Genomic DNA, 14,579 nt, shown 5'->3' on the forward strand with positions numbered 1-14,579 from the left:
AGAAGATGAAATGGAGAATAGAAAAGAAGATACAAATCCTAGGGGACACAATATTGTGAAGTGTTGAGAAAATTTAACTCCCACAGAAATTACAATTCTCAGCAGCACCTTGTAGGATCTGGCATAAACAGAGCAGAGGCAGGAGGTTGCTACTGAGTATTTTGCAGCTTCCCTTCAATTCCGTAAGAGTTAAGAGAACTGAGCATCTTGCAAGGATGGGGGTGTGAGCCAGGCATTCATCTGAAGGTAAACTGTGAAGCTGTACCCATTTTGGAATTCTGACAGCATCATAAACGTGCACTTTATACGCCTTATTTATAAACTTATACAAAGGCGAGGGTTCCAAAAGTGGACCATGGAGGAGGAAAGGAAGTTACTGGATAACAAAAGGACTTCCCTTAATGAACAAGTGCAAATGAGGAATGTTCTAGTGGGGGATACAAGCTGCACTTCTGCTGTTCACTTTCGGTCCCCCCTGTGAATATCCCAACGCAGCCATGTGCATCCTCGGCCAGCCCTGGCCCTTTCTGTCGCTGCTCTGGCATCATGCTCCGTGAGGGACGATTTGGCGACGCTGCTGCGGTTTCTCCTGCTGCGGGAGCTGCAGAGGGAGGGAGGAAACCCAAGGGCAGAGGGCGGCCAGCAAGGGGCATGGAAGAAGTGGAACGGAGTGAGTGAGCCGAGCGCCAGCGAGCGGAGAGAGGGGGCCAGGCGGGCCAGGGAAGGGGCTTGACGGCCTCCTCCCCCGCAGGGCGGTGAGGGCAGGCGGGTGGCTGGCGGAGGGCAGGGCAGCCGGGAGGAGGCAGGGCTGAGATGAGCGGCTGGCAGGGCTGAGCCGGAGGCGGCGGCCGAGCCGTGCGTGTGGCCGAGCCGGCCGGTCCCGTCGCTGTGGCTGCTGGTGGCGGGTGCTGCGGGCTGGCTGCCCCCTTACGCCCCTCCGAGGCCCGGGGGGAGGAGGAGGAGGAGGAGGAAGGAGGGGGAGGAGGAAGCGGCGGCAGCAGGAGCAGGGAGGCGGCGGCGAGGGAGCCTGGTGGAGTCGGAGCCGGGCCCGCAGCGACGGCGGCTCCTTCTCGGTGAGTCCCGCTGCGCGGCCCGGCCGGGGAGCAGCCGCGATGGTGGGGGGTCGGCCCGGCCCCGGTGCCGCCCGCGAAGCTGGGCCGCGGTGCCGGCAGCGGCCTGGAGCAGCAACGGGACGCGGCGGCCTGGGCTGGGTGAGCTCCCCTGGCAGCGGGCACCTCCGCCCCGGCCCCTGCGGGCTGCGGCCCGGGCCGCGCTCTGCCTTTGTTCGCTTCCCTCCCCGCACCAGCGGCGGCGCCAGGCCTCGCGGAGGGACCGGGGCCGCGGCGCGGCCTGCCGGGGAGCGAGCGGCGCCCGGGACAGGGCCGCAGAGATACCCCCGCCCCCAAATCCCAGAGCAGGAAGGGGGCTGGGTCTGTCCGTGACCCCCTCAAAATTCCGGGCCGGGGGGGGGGGGGCTGGATCTGAGTTTGACAACAACAAAAAAAACCCAACCCCACAAAGGCCGGTGCAGGAAGGGGTCTCCCTCTGCCCACCTCCCTCTCCAAATCCCAGTGCTGAGGGCAGCAGGCAGCTGGATTTCCCCCATGTGTAGCCCCCTTCCCGCTCTCAGAAATAAGAGAGCTGGCAGAGTCGCTCTCCAACCAAGTTCCCTGCAGGCCAGGTGCCCAGTGCTAGTGTTGTGGTTAACCCCTTTGGCCTCTGCCTCTGAGGCTCAGGAGAAGGTTAAAATCTAAATGTCACACTGTTATTATTGCATTATATAAATCTGATAATTCTTCTCTCACCCAGGAGTAAGTAGGGGCAGAAATAATATGCTGCTGTGTGAGAGAGGGAGAGGAGAGATTTTGAAACAGCTGGACCCACCCATGCACCCCAGCCTTCTCACCCCAAACAGTTTTTTTCTCCATCAGAAACAGACAAACTACAGCCTAGTCTTTGCCTCTGGTTAGTTGATTACTTAAAAACAAAACAAAACACCAAAGTTGCCAAAAATCAACAAAGCTGCCAAAGTTGTTGGAGCTTTAAGCTGGGAAGCTCCTAGTTGAGCTTCTGTGATTCCATTATTTTTGGTTTTAAAATTTAAATTGGGCTTCCATGATTCTGGGATGCAAACACTGGTGCAGAGCAGATCACACTGTCTGGGTGAGGTGGACGGCAGCTGTAAACACTTCACTTGCATCTGGCAAAGTGTCACTACCAGACTTCCAGTTACTCTGCATCTTTTCCACTAACCTGCCTCAACACCTCTTTTCTAGCTGTCAAATATGTTTCCACTTATGTTGCCCCAAATCACATACATATGCCCCCTACCATGCCTCCCTGCTTCTTAGGGAGTTATAGCCCAGAGGTAGTTGTACAACACTATGTGTACACCTCTTCTGGAGAGTTGAAGAGTGGTAGTACTGTTGGTTCATATTAATAAACATGTCCTTAGATTGTATAGATCATGTGGAAGCTTCATAGTGGTCATTAAATAATTTATTTTGCTTGGCTAGGGGTCTTAAATTTTTCTGGAAGATTGTTGGAGAATAAGTACAAGTAGTCATTAATTTTTTAATAGATAATTTTTAGTAAAGCAATTACACAAGAAAATATGCATTTATGTTTGATAAACTGAAGGCAAATTATGAGTTAAAACAAAAGATATCTGCTTTAACTTTCATAATGCTTTTTAAAATGTTTAGTTTCTCTTACGCAATTCACTAATGAGGTTCCTTGTTTCCTATTACATATTTCATAATAAAATTGTGGAAGTATGGTCACAGTTCCATAGTCAAAATTTAGTTGTTTTCCCTTAAAGCAGGTATTCAGCCTCTTTAAGATATGCAGTACACAGCAAACACTCCCCATACAATGATTTCTGAGAATTAAACTAAGATTTATTTTAGAGTTCAAATTAAGTGAGCCTTTGAAGAAGTTTAGCACTTAGGGTATGTTTACTCTTAAAATGCTACAGTGACACTGCTGTAGTATTTTACGGTAGACCAGTGGTTCTCAATCTGTGGCCCGTGGGCTGCTTGTGGCCCAGTCAGCCCACAGCTCTAGCCCATGTGACATCCTCAGGCCATACAGGTAGTATTGGATGCGGCCCACATCACACATTGTGGGCCGCCTTTTCGGCCCACAGTGGTAAATAGGTTGAGACGCTCACTATAGTGATGGGGAGGGGAGGGTCTCCTTTCATTGTAGTTAATCCACTTTCCCGAAAGGCTGTACCTCTGTCAATGGAAGAATTCTTCTGTTGACGTAGCTCTGTCTACACTGGGAGTTAGGACAGCACAGCTGCGTTCCTCAGGGGACGTGGATTTTTCACACCCTTGAGATCCATAGCTATGCTGTTGTAAGTTCCCAGTGTAGCTCAACCCTTAGCAGCAAACCTTTTTTTTGTCCTGAATTATCTTAGCAGAATATGCACTCTTCAAATTTTCCATATAGTTCACTCATTTCAATTCTGTGTAAAGGCTACATTTAAATAAATTAAATTGCAAATTTACTAAGTTATTATTTCTAATTGTTATAGACAGAGCCAGACTGACAGCTGAGGTCACTCAACCAATCATCCTTCCTCTATAACTAATTTGCATGCTACAGTTGTGCTTGTGCAATGAGACAGTGGCATAAAAGAGATTGAACTCATGTTAAGAATGATCATAGATAGATTACTTGGTCCCAGCTATCACTGCTCCTTTAAATTTCTATGGTTATCCAGTGCATCAGTATTTGAAAGGCTCCTCATGGCACTGTTGTGTTGATTCCACTGGGGGCAGCACTGCTGGGGAAACTGAGGTAGAAGTGCAGAGACATTCCTGTTTATAGCCCCTGCCATTTTCCTTCTCTCCCCACAGTGCTGCTTTCAGGTGTCTGAGTGGAAGGGGAGGAGTGCAGAGGAGGAGAGTGGTGGGATGGAAGGGGAGGGTGAAGACTCCCAGTCTGTGTGTGCAGATGTCTGTTTCAGCTCCTCTGGTGGTGCTGCTTTGCTGCACTATGGTCCTGAGGCAGTAGTGCTAGAGGGAGCAGTTCAAGCACACCTCAAACCACATGGTGGGGGAGGGAATCTAAAAATCAGTTTAATGTAATCCAGGACCACAAACACTAAAATGCATTGATCATAATTGTATGGCTGTGGCATGATGATCACAGGGCAGAGTTGAGATTATTTTGGGGGTCTTAACTGTACATTTCCATACAGCAACATGTTTGGGTTTCTTTTAAGTTTAACCTGAACTTTGAATTTCCTGGGTTTATATTGTTTGTTTGAAATAATTGCGACATTCCTGTAATGATTCTTACCCTTAAATTACTGAGAGGTAATCTCAACTGATTTCCATTTTAATGTAGGCTTGGTAGGCTGTGTGTGTGTGGGTCCGGGAATATATAGCAAACATCAGAAGACATATTTGAGTTGTTACTCACCGAGGGCTGCAGTTTCAGTAACAAAGCTCAACAAATTTATAGTAGCATCAGGCAATAAAGATCCTTAAAAGAAAACTTGGGCATATGTCATGTAAGTAATTTCAGGTGACAAATGACATATGGTTATATTTTAGAGCGCATAGTAAAATTATGAGTAGGACAAGTTATGTCTAGTGTTTATATTGGAATATTCATTAACCATGTTTAAATAAGGCAGCTTTATGCCATTCAAAAACATATGCATCCAATTTAACTGCAGGTAGAGAGCAGGGTATTGGGGCCATTCTTATCACTGGTTTCATATTCTCTCTCACAGTAATTGGAATGTTTGAATTGAAACTTTTAACTAAGTAAATTGGACAAGTGATGGGAATTTTAAAAAAAAACACAGAATTTTTAACAGCTTAATTTTGATAAAAACATCCAAAATCAGTATAACCTCATTTTCCCCATAGTTTTGGATTTCTTAAAGGAAGCTTAAAATGTCAGAGACAACTTTATTTTGTTAACTGAATAAATTAGGTTATCTCACCTACTTCGTTTCCCTGGCATTTTGGTGTTTTTACAGTCACACTTTTTAAAAGTCTTTCTTCCCTGTTGCTGTGTATGAAAGACCCACAAAGAGTGAAATCTGCCTATACACAAAGTGGTTGTCAAACAGAGAAAATAAAGAAAGGGGGGAAATAGCAAAATATTTCTCTAATACTATGTCTTAACTTTTAACAGTAGCAGACAAAATTTTCAGACTTAAGTGTTTTTGATGCTATCTCTGTATGTTTCAGTATCTTACACCCTGATCCTGCTGTTGGATCCACTTAGTCAAACCCTTATAATTCAGTCTAATTGAAATCAGTGGGGTCTCCCTGTGCGTATAGGGATCTACCTGTGCATATCCAAGCATGAGATCAGAGCTATAATTTTGAAAATGCATAGAACACATACTAAGTGCTGTATTTTTAGGATTTTGCTTTCTGCAAAATTGGTGGATGTCAGATTCCATGTTTAAATTCTATTAGATAAGTTTGCTAATACAATCCTATACCTGAGGGAGTATCTTACTAGATGTCTCTAGTGCTTTGTCCAGTTGTAAGTGACTAGATTAATTCCACTATTTTATTTGAATGATTATTTCACAGTTTAATAGAGCTTACTACTAGAACCATCTTCCTGATATTGCAACTGTGAATCCTGGGTTTAATTTTGTCCCAGTACTCTTACTGCTTGCTTTTTCAGGTATCTGCTAACATTTCATTCCTACCAATTTGTTTTCTGCTCCTGTTCTTGTAATCTTTATTTATAAATCAGTCCCGTCAGTCTTTTTCTTCCCCCTTTTAGTTGCTTGTCTTGCTATACTCTCCAGTCTGTCAATATTTTTCTGATTTTGTGGTGTATAGATACACTCTGCCTTACGTGTAGATTCACCAATGCTGCAAAAAGAGGACAATCTGTGCAATAATACTAAAGGTGCAACATGATGTATCATGAGACAGCACATTATGCACAGTCTGATCTAATAATTTAATCCTGAGAACTAGGCTTAAATTCTGGAAAATAAAAAAGGGACAGATTATGCCTCTTGATCAGGTGCCTCTTGATCACTGTAGTGATACAGAGGATAGAAATGTGCTGCAAGGGGCCCTGGGGAGAATTACTTCTGTGCAGACATAACCTATGCTGGCATTCTTGCAAGCCCTGCAGTAAGGGCCATAGCACATATGGGCGATTCTGGGCTGTGGGATTAGACATCAAGAGATTACTGTGAATTAGAACAGCCCCCGGTATCACTAATGTATACCCAATGCCATTTAAAGCCACCTTTTCCCCATCACCTCTCCCTGGTCTGCACATTCTGTATTGTGCCTTCAAGAGACTCAGTACAGTATTCAGAGGAACAGCCGTGTTAGTCTGTATTCGCAAAAAGAAAAGGAGGACTTGTGGCACCTTAGAGACTAACCAATTTATTTGAGCATGAGCTTTCGTGAGCTACAGCTCACTTCATCAGATGTTTACCGTGGAAACTGCAGCAGACTTTATATACACACAGAAATCATGAAACAATACCTCCTCCCACCCCACTGTCCTGCTGGTGAATTTGTGTGGGGGGGTGGAGGGTGAGAAAACCTGGATTTGTGCTGGAAATGGCCCACCTGTTGATCACTTTAGATAAGCTATTACCAGCAGGACAGTGGGGTGGGAGGAGGTATTGTTTCATGATTTCTGTGTGTATATAAAGTCTGCTGCAGTTTCCACGGTAAACATCTGATGAAGTGAGCTGTAGCTCACGAAAGCTCATGCTCAAATAAATTGGTTAGTCTCTAAGGTGCCACAAGTCCTCCCTTTCCTTCAGTACAGTATGTAATCCAAAATATTACTTTATTCTGGTAACATGAAATCCTTCTTTTTCTATGGCATATGTTCTAAAGAATTTTTACAAAATTGCCTACAATCCAGTGAATTCCAGGTGCTGTATTTTTCACAATTCTGTTGTTATGGAATTGTTCATTATACTTGGATGGAAATACCTTGTTTCATGGAGGGGTGGAAATCCCTAGAGCAGCTGAGTGTTAGAAAGGCTGTGTGGCTATACACCATTCCGAAAGATTACAAGTGTATACAACTCCATGCAATTTAAACCCAGGATTCTGGCTTTTCTGGGTTGATTTAGGACTGTGTTAGCATTACTGGTGAACTTGTCTGACTACATCATATATTGCTATTCAGGCATTTGGGGTGAAATTAAAGCAGAAGCAAGGTTTACAGTCCTGAGCAATAAAAGAGAGTAGGGAGGGGAGACTTGCTTTTAAGTAACTCAATGCAATTAACGTCATTTAAAATATTCCTCCACTGTTAGTTGCTGCTGATCTGCTATTTGCCTGTCATTACAAATGCCGAGGTAAACATGACACAGCAATATTGTTTGCTTTTGTACATTTAATGCTCCTACATACCATTATTTTTGCTCAAAAAAAAAAAAAGGTGACTTTAAGCAATTCTCTAGTGCTGCTTCTGCTGTGAAGAGGGACCCATTGACTGCTGCTGAACAGCCTGAGAGTGCTGTGCAGCAGCTGGTTCTATCTTTGGGAATAAAGAGAATTCCTCTGCTCTCACCAGGATAAGGGGGAGGACATAACTTCTGGAAATTTCTGGGGAGGGCATCACTCACTGCTAGCCATTGTGTGTTAGATTAGAGCATTCTTCCTGCCAGTTATGTTGTCTTTTATTAGGTGATAGAATTACACTGGTGGTGGTGGGGTGGGGTGGAAACTCAACAAAATCAACAGGCTAACAGTTGCAAACCTGACTGCCTGCAGTTAGGCTCCTAAATTCAAGTTTAAGCACCTAAATAAGAGTGATATGTTTTCATCCCCACTACAAAGCTGCTGAGCACCTGTAATTCTAGGTGACTTCAACAGGATTCGTGAGTGCTCAGCACCTCTACAAATTCCTGTTGGTTCTTAACCATTCACCACCATTTTCTGACCCTTTACCCAAGCCAACTGGTTAAAGGATGTAAGGGCAAGGATGTAGCCACATTTTATGTAAGGCCAGGTTTAGACTACAAAGTTTGGTTGGCATAGCTATGTCAATCAACAGTGTGAATAAAACCAACATCCCCCAGCTGACATAGCTATGCTGGCTAAAACCCCAATGTAGACACAACTATGCCAATAGAAGTATGCTTCTGTTGGCATAAATAATGTCATTTGGGGAGGTGGTATTACTGTACCTGTAGAAAAACTCCTCTTGGCATAAGCTGCATCTACAGCAGGAGGCTCTGCTGGTATAGCTATATGGGCAAAGCATTTGTTATGTAAAGTCTAAAAAGTTGTTCCTAAGTGGCTTTCACATTTTTATTACAGAGTGAGCCTGCAAATTAAATTAGATTTTCAGTTATTTGTTTTGTAAGGATTTTTGATCCATTTAACAGATACAATATTTAACTTTCTCTGAAGGAATATAAAAACAATCGTGAAATGTCCAAGTATCACCCAGTTTGGGATGCACAGTGAACCGATTTGTTTGCTGTAACACTGCCCTCTGAATATTGCTTCCCTAATAACTTTATACAGATTATGTATTTTGATTTAACTTCCTTTGTTTCTGTAATCTGTTAAATGTAGTGGTCAGACAGTTTTAGAAAACTTCAGGTTTATTACAGTGTTTATGTTCTTGTCACAGTGATGGTTATTTATTGTGACCTGTTATAAAGTAATTTTGGATGAGATCCACTTTGCCTTTGACGTTGCAGGTGTGAATAATAGATGTTTCAGTATGTTTTCTAAGTGTTGTTACAAAAATACAAACATTGGAAAATGACAGTGTCACTGGAAACTAATATTACTATCAAAACCATGTATGTGTGTAATCTTCTTCCTGCCCCCAACACAATACACAGTAAAAAGCTAAAGTTCCATTTTTTGTCACATGATGCTGCAAGAAGCTCATCAGTCAGAGGGCTTGCATAGGGAGTAAATGCTCACATCTTAGAGCTTGGCTACACTTACATTTTATAGTGTTCTAACTTGCTGGCTCAGGGGGTGAAAAATCACCCCCTGAGTGCAGCAAATCAGAGCGCTTTAAAGCACTAGTGTAAACAGGCTCCGAGCGCTGGGAGCTAATCCCCTCGTGGAGGTGGATTATCAGGAGCGTTGGGAGAGCTCTCTCCCAGCGCTCGCGTGCCACCAGGCTCGCACTTGAAAGCACTGCTGCGGGAGTGCTCCCGCAACAACACTTCGAAGTTTCCAGTGTAGCCATGCCCTTAGGGTGATTATTTGGGGGAGCGGGGGGGCAGAGTGGCGGTGCATAGGTATCTAGATCAACTGATGGATTTTATGGTTTAGGATGCAACCAAAGTTACTACCTTTTTTACCACTAGCTGAAGATGATCTGATTCTTTAAAATTATACATTGTTTGCTGTTCCGGCCCACAAAGCTGCTGCTAGAGATCCTCCAAACAGACTTAGTTTTGCAACTTGAACTTTTTCGTTTTTCTCTAATTGAATTATTCTTAATTACTTTGAGTGATGTTCATGTTTAATGTTGTATGTGAATAATAGAAGTTTGTAGGAGTGTGTTGAGTAGATGACTTTCCACACGCTAAAGCACAGTCCTCGAGTAGGATCAAAACCCACCCTCTTTCTGGTTACTCAGACTGAAGATCCTTCTGATAGAGCAGTCCAACTCTGAAGCCTGCTTTCTTGCTTTATTCCCACTAACTGGAGAGCCTTCCCTCCAGACTTGATATCGTTGGCAAGTGCTCTGGAGTAGGGCTATATTTCCAAGACAGACATTAGCCAGTTCTTTCCTTGGCTGAGTGTGGTTTTTTTTTTCTGCCCTAACAAGATTTTACCATCTCTTTCAATATTAGAAATCCGTCTTTTACATACTTTACAGTTGTTAAAAGTAATCTGTCAAATTAGGAGAGGTGGAATGAATGGACAACAAGATGGATGAACAAGGAAAAAGTGACATTTAGGTCAAATGGATTTGAGGTACAGCAAGAGTATGAATAGTTGTTAAGAGGCACACTGGGGAATGAGGTTTTTTTTAAAAATTGTACTCCAAAAATGGGATTTGCCTATCTGAGAATATCTCTCTCTCCAGGCCATACTGCCTTAGCTGTGGTCAGTGGGAGTAGCTGAGCTCGTGTCCCTTAGATGTAAAAGCTCCTGGCAGGATATGTATCATGAGAGCCCGTTGAGTTTGGAACTCAGTTTCCCTTTTGTTGCAAAATAGCTTGAATCTGTTGACCTTAAGGGCTCCCTAGAAGGCCTCCCACTTCTTCCTGGTTTTTGTGGGAGAGCTTAAATCTCATGAGTGGGAGTACTTGTAATTGTGCTAATCTAATAAAGGCCTTAAAATACTTTTATTCTTTTCTTATTTCTGGAACATTGTTGGTTGAGGGATGACTGCAGGAGTTTTCTTTATTTTATATTTGTATATTTTAAACATAAGAACATAACATAAGAACAGCCATACTGGGTCAGACCAAAGGTCCATATAGCCCAGCATCCTGTCTTCCAGCAGTGGCCAATGCCAGGTGCCCCAGAGGGAATGAACAGAACAGGTAATCATCAAGTGATCCATGCCCTGTCACCCGTTCCCAGCTTCTGGCAAACAGACGCTAGGGTCACCAGCCCTGCCCATCCTGGCTAATAGCCATTGATTGACCTATCCTCCATGAATTTATCTAGTTATTTTTTGAACCCTGTTATAGTCTTGGCCTTCAGAACATCCTCTGGCAAGGAGTTCCACAGGTTGACTGTGTGTTGTGTAAAAAAATACTTCCTTTTGTTTTAAACCTGCTGCCTATTAATTTAATTTGGTGGCCCCTAGTTCTTGTGTTATGAGAAGGAGTAAATAACACTTCCTTATTTACTTTCTCCATGATTTTATAGACCTCTATCATATCCCCCTTTAGTCGTCTCTTTTCCAAGCTGAAAAGTCCCAGTCTTATTAATCTCTCCTCATATGGAAGCCGTTCCATACCCATAATCATTTTTATTGTCCTTTTCTGAACCTTTTCTGATTCCAATATATCTTTTTTGAGACGGGGCGACCACATCTGCACACAGTATTGAAGATGTGGGCGTACCAGGGATTTGTATAGAGGCAATATGATATTTTCTGTCTTATTATCTATCCCTTTCTTAATGATTCCCAACATTCTGTTCGCTTTTTTGACTGCTGCTGCAGTGTGTGGATCTTTTCAGAGAACTATCCACAATGACTCCAAGATCTCTTTCTTGAGCGGTAACAGCTAATTTAGACCCCATCATTTTATATGTATAGTTGGGGTTATGATTTCCAATGTGCATTACTTTGCATTTATCAACTTTGAATTTCATCTGCCATTTTGACAGGTTTCAGAGTAGCAGCTGTGTTAGTCTGTATCCGCAAAAAGAAAAGGAGTACTTGTGGCACCTTAGAGACTAACAAATTTATTTGAGCATAAGCTTTCGTGAGCTACAGATCGCTTCATCAGAGCATCCGATGAAGTATTCCTTTTCTATCTGCCATTTTGTTGCCCAGTCACCCAGTTCTGAGAGATCCTTTTGTAGCTCTTCGTAGTCTGCCTGGGACTAAGTATCTTGAGTAGTTTTGTATCGTCTCCAGATTTTGCCACCTCACTGTTTACCCCTTTTTTCAGATCATTTATGAATATGTTAAATAGCACTGGGCCCAGTACAGACCCCTGGGGGACACCACTATTTACCTCTCTCCATTCTGAAAACTGACTATTTATTCATACGCTATCTTTTAACCAGTTACCAATCCATGAGAGAATCTTCCCTCTTATCCCATGACTGCTTACTTTACTTAAGAGCCTTTGGTGAGGGACATTGTCTCAAAGGCTTTCTGAAAATATAAATACACTATATCTACTGGATCCCCCTTGTCCACATGCTTGTTGACCCCCTCAAAGAATTCTAGTAGATTGGTGAGGCATGATTTCCCTTTACTAAAATATTATCAGGGGTTCTCAGATCCATATAGTTTTTACTGGTTATATATAAATAAAAATATGTAGTGGGTAAGGCTGTAACTCCACCAGGAAAAAGCACTTGACCACATTTTGAAGTTTACCACCCTCAATTGTATTATAGTCTTAGACCCTGATCTTGCTAAGACTTATGCACATGCTTAACTTTAAGCATTTGAGTGGCTTTAAGACTATTCATGTGCTTAAAGTTAAGCACACAGATTTATTCAAGATTGAGCCCGTAGGACTATTGCATGCAAAAAAAAAAATGTGTTAATGCAATGTAAAGATGGCATAGTTAAAATCACTGAGGCCCTTATGCTATATTCATGAATTTTAACTGTAGCCCTTACTGTTGTATAGCTAAACTCCTGATCTTGCAGTCTGATTGTTTGGGCAGACCCCTGTAAGGATCTGTCTTCACAGAGTCCTATGGATGTTAATAAAACTTTCCACACAGGCACAATGGTTTTCCTACATGGATCATTCATATAGCTGTGTTGCACAACTTGGTTATTTTATTATATACATTTAATGAGACAGTTATATTAAATTAGATGTTTAACAAGGAATAGAAATATATGGGGCATTGAAACCTTTAGTTATGTTTCCTTATTTTTTGTGATATTTTTAATGGTTATGGTGTTTTTTAACACAGTTTTCATAGTATCATAGAAATGTAGGGCTGAAAGGGTCCTCGAGAAATCATCAAGTCCAGAACCCTTTGCCAAGGCAGAACCAAGTAAACTTAAACCATCCCTGACTGTTGTTTGTCCAGCTGGTTTGTAAAAACCTTCAGAGATGGGGATTTCAGAACCTCTTTTGGAAGCCTACTCCAGAGCTTAAGTATAAGGATAGTTAGGAAGTTTTCCCCAGTATTTTACCTAAATATCCGCTGCTGCAGATTAGTCCCATTACTTCTTGTCTTACCTTCAGCTGCTTACAAATTTATTGTTTAACAATTTCCAGATATCAAAGTACCATGGATTTATATAGTGGCATTATGATATTTACTGTCTTATCTATCCCTTTTGCAGTAGTTCCTAACATTGTTAGTTTTTTGACTGCTCCTGCAAATTGAGTGGATGTTTTCAGAGAACTATTCACAATAATTCCAAGATCTCTTTCTTGAGTGGCAACAGCTAATTTAGACCCCATTTTATATGTATAGTTGGGATTATGTTTTCCAATATGCGTTACTTTGAATTTATCAACGTAGAATTTCATCCTCCATTTCGTTGCCCATTCACCTAGTTTTGTGAGATCCTTTGTAACTCCTCCCATTCTGTTTTGGACTTAACTATCTTGAGTAATTTTGTGTCATCCTCAGACTTTGCCACCTCACTATTTACTCCTTTTTCCAGATCATTTATGAATACGTTGAACAGCTCTGGTCCCAGTACAGATTCCTGGGGGACACTGCTATTTACCTGTCTCCATTCTGAAAACTGACCATTTATGCCTACCCTTTGTTTCCTGTCTTTTAACCAGTTACTGATTAAGTTGGGGACTTCCTAATGTATTTAAAGAATCTCTTCTTCTTGCCTTTTATGTCCTTTGGTAGGTTTGTTTAATTTTGTGCACTATGTCGACAGGAGACACTTTCCCGTCGACTCCCCTTGTGCTTCTCATTCAGGTGGAGTACAGGAGTCAACGGGAGAGTGATCTGCGGTTGATTTAGTGTGTCTTTACTAGACCTGCTAAATCGACCACCAATGCATCGATCACCGTGAGTCGATCCCCCAGTAAGTGTAGACAAGCCCTTAGTGTTTCTACTCTTTTGGTGTTTTCAATTAACCTAGAGACAGTGGGTAACACCTCGTTTCACGTAGTAAAACAATGGTCTGAATCCTTAAGTAGATGTGGTTCTCTATCCAAGTTTATAACTTTTCTTAACCTTTGCCTTACTTTAAGATGACAAATATTTTTAGATAATGGTAGGCAACAGGTTTTCTTGCCATCTTTTTGGTCATTTTGTGGAAAAATTCCTAGATTGGATCTCCTTTTTATTTCTCTCTACAAATCTGAGGAATGTTTCTTATCAGCTTCTACTTCTTCTGTGTTTAAAATTCCAGTTTTGCGTCTGAGTGTTATACAGATGGGTATGAAAGATCTTTTACTTTTCTTTTTTATCAAGGCAACATGCTTGTTGTCCTCATAAAGGCACAAGCAAATCCACTTTATTTTCATTTACTTATTGAAGGAGTTAACTAAATATTGAAGTATGGCTGCATCTTATTTTAAGTTGGGAAGAGAGACTAGTGTCTTATAATGAAAGACAAACTTTGTTTTAGTGTTTCTTCTTTTTGTCTCCTGTTTCTAAAAGTAGAAGCGTTTAACTGAAGGAGGAGTTGTAGAAGTGCTGAGAACTGTAGTTTCTTCATTTCATCTTCATCAGATGGAATCTATCAGCTATTTCCCGACACTAGACTAGCTGGAGTCTAAAGACAGCCAATCTGTGGTTAATTTGAGGAGTCACAGGTGCCGCCATAATTAATCAGCAGGAACTGAGGCAGTCAGGTAGGTAGGTAGGTATTTGTATACAAAATCTCTGCAGCAGTAGATTGGGGTTCAATTCTGTCAGGTCCTTCCAGAAAGTATGATAGGAGAAAATAAGCTCTAATTAAAATAAATAAAATACAAATCCTCCGATTATAGAATC

At 42.2% G+C, this 14,579-nt stretch overlaps 1 protein-coding gene across 10 annotated transcripts in view; it reads left to right on the forward strand.

The window, feature by feature from the left end:
• The first annotated feature begins 593 nt into the window (after positions 1 to 593).
• SOCS6 (suppressor of cytokine signaling 6) overlaps positions 594 to 14,579 on the forward strand; it is a 31,066-nt gene continuing 17,080 nt past the window's right edge. For 4 of the 10 annotated variants that reach the window (XM_073331734.1, XM_073331730.1, XM_073331739.1 and 1 more), the window contains exon 1: positions 727 to 1,073. The gene's annotated coding sequence lies outside the window, so the exon portion shown is untranslated. Of the gene's footprint in view, positions 671 to 726; positions 1,074 to 1,118; positions 1,212 to 14,246; positions 14,438 to 14,579 lie in introns of those variants that run through there. The other 6 variants (XM_073331731.1, XM_073331736.1, XM_073331740.1 and 3 more) reach the window with 5 other exon arrangements.

Source organism: Lepidochelys kempii, chromosome 2 (genome assembly GCF_965140265.1).
Source record: "Lepidochelys kempii isolate rLepKem1 chromosome 2, rLepKem1.hap2, whole genome shotgun sequence".
Classification (NCBI taxonomy): Eukaryota; Metazoa; Chordata; order Testudines; family Cheloniidae; genus Lepidochelys; species Lepidochelys kempii.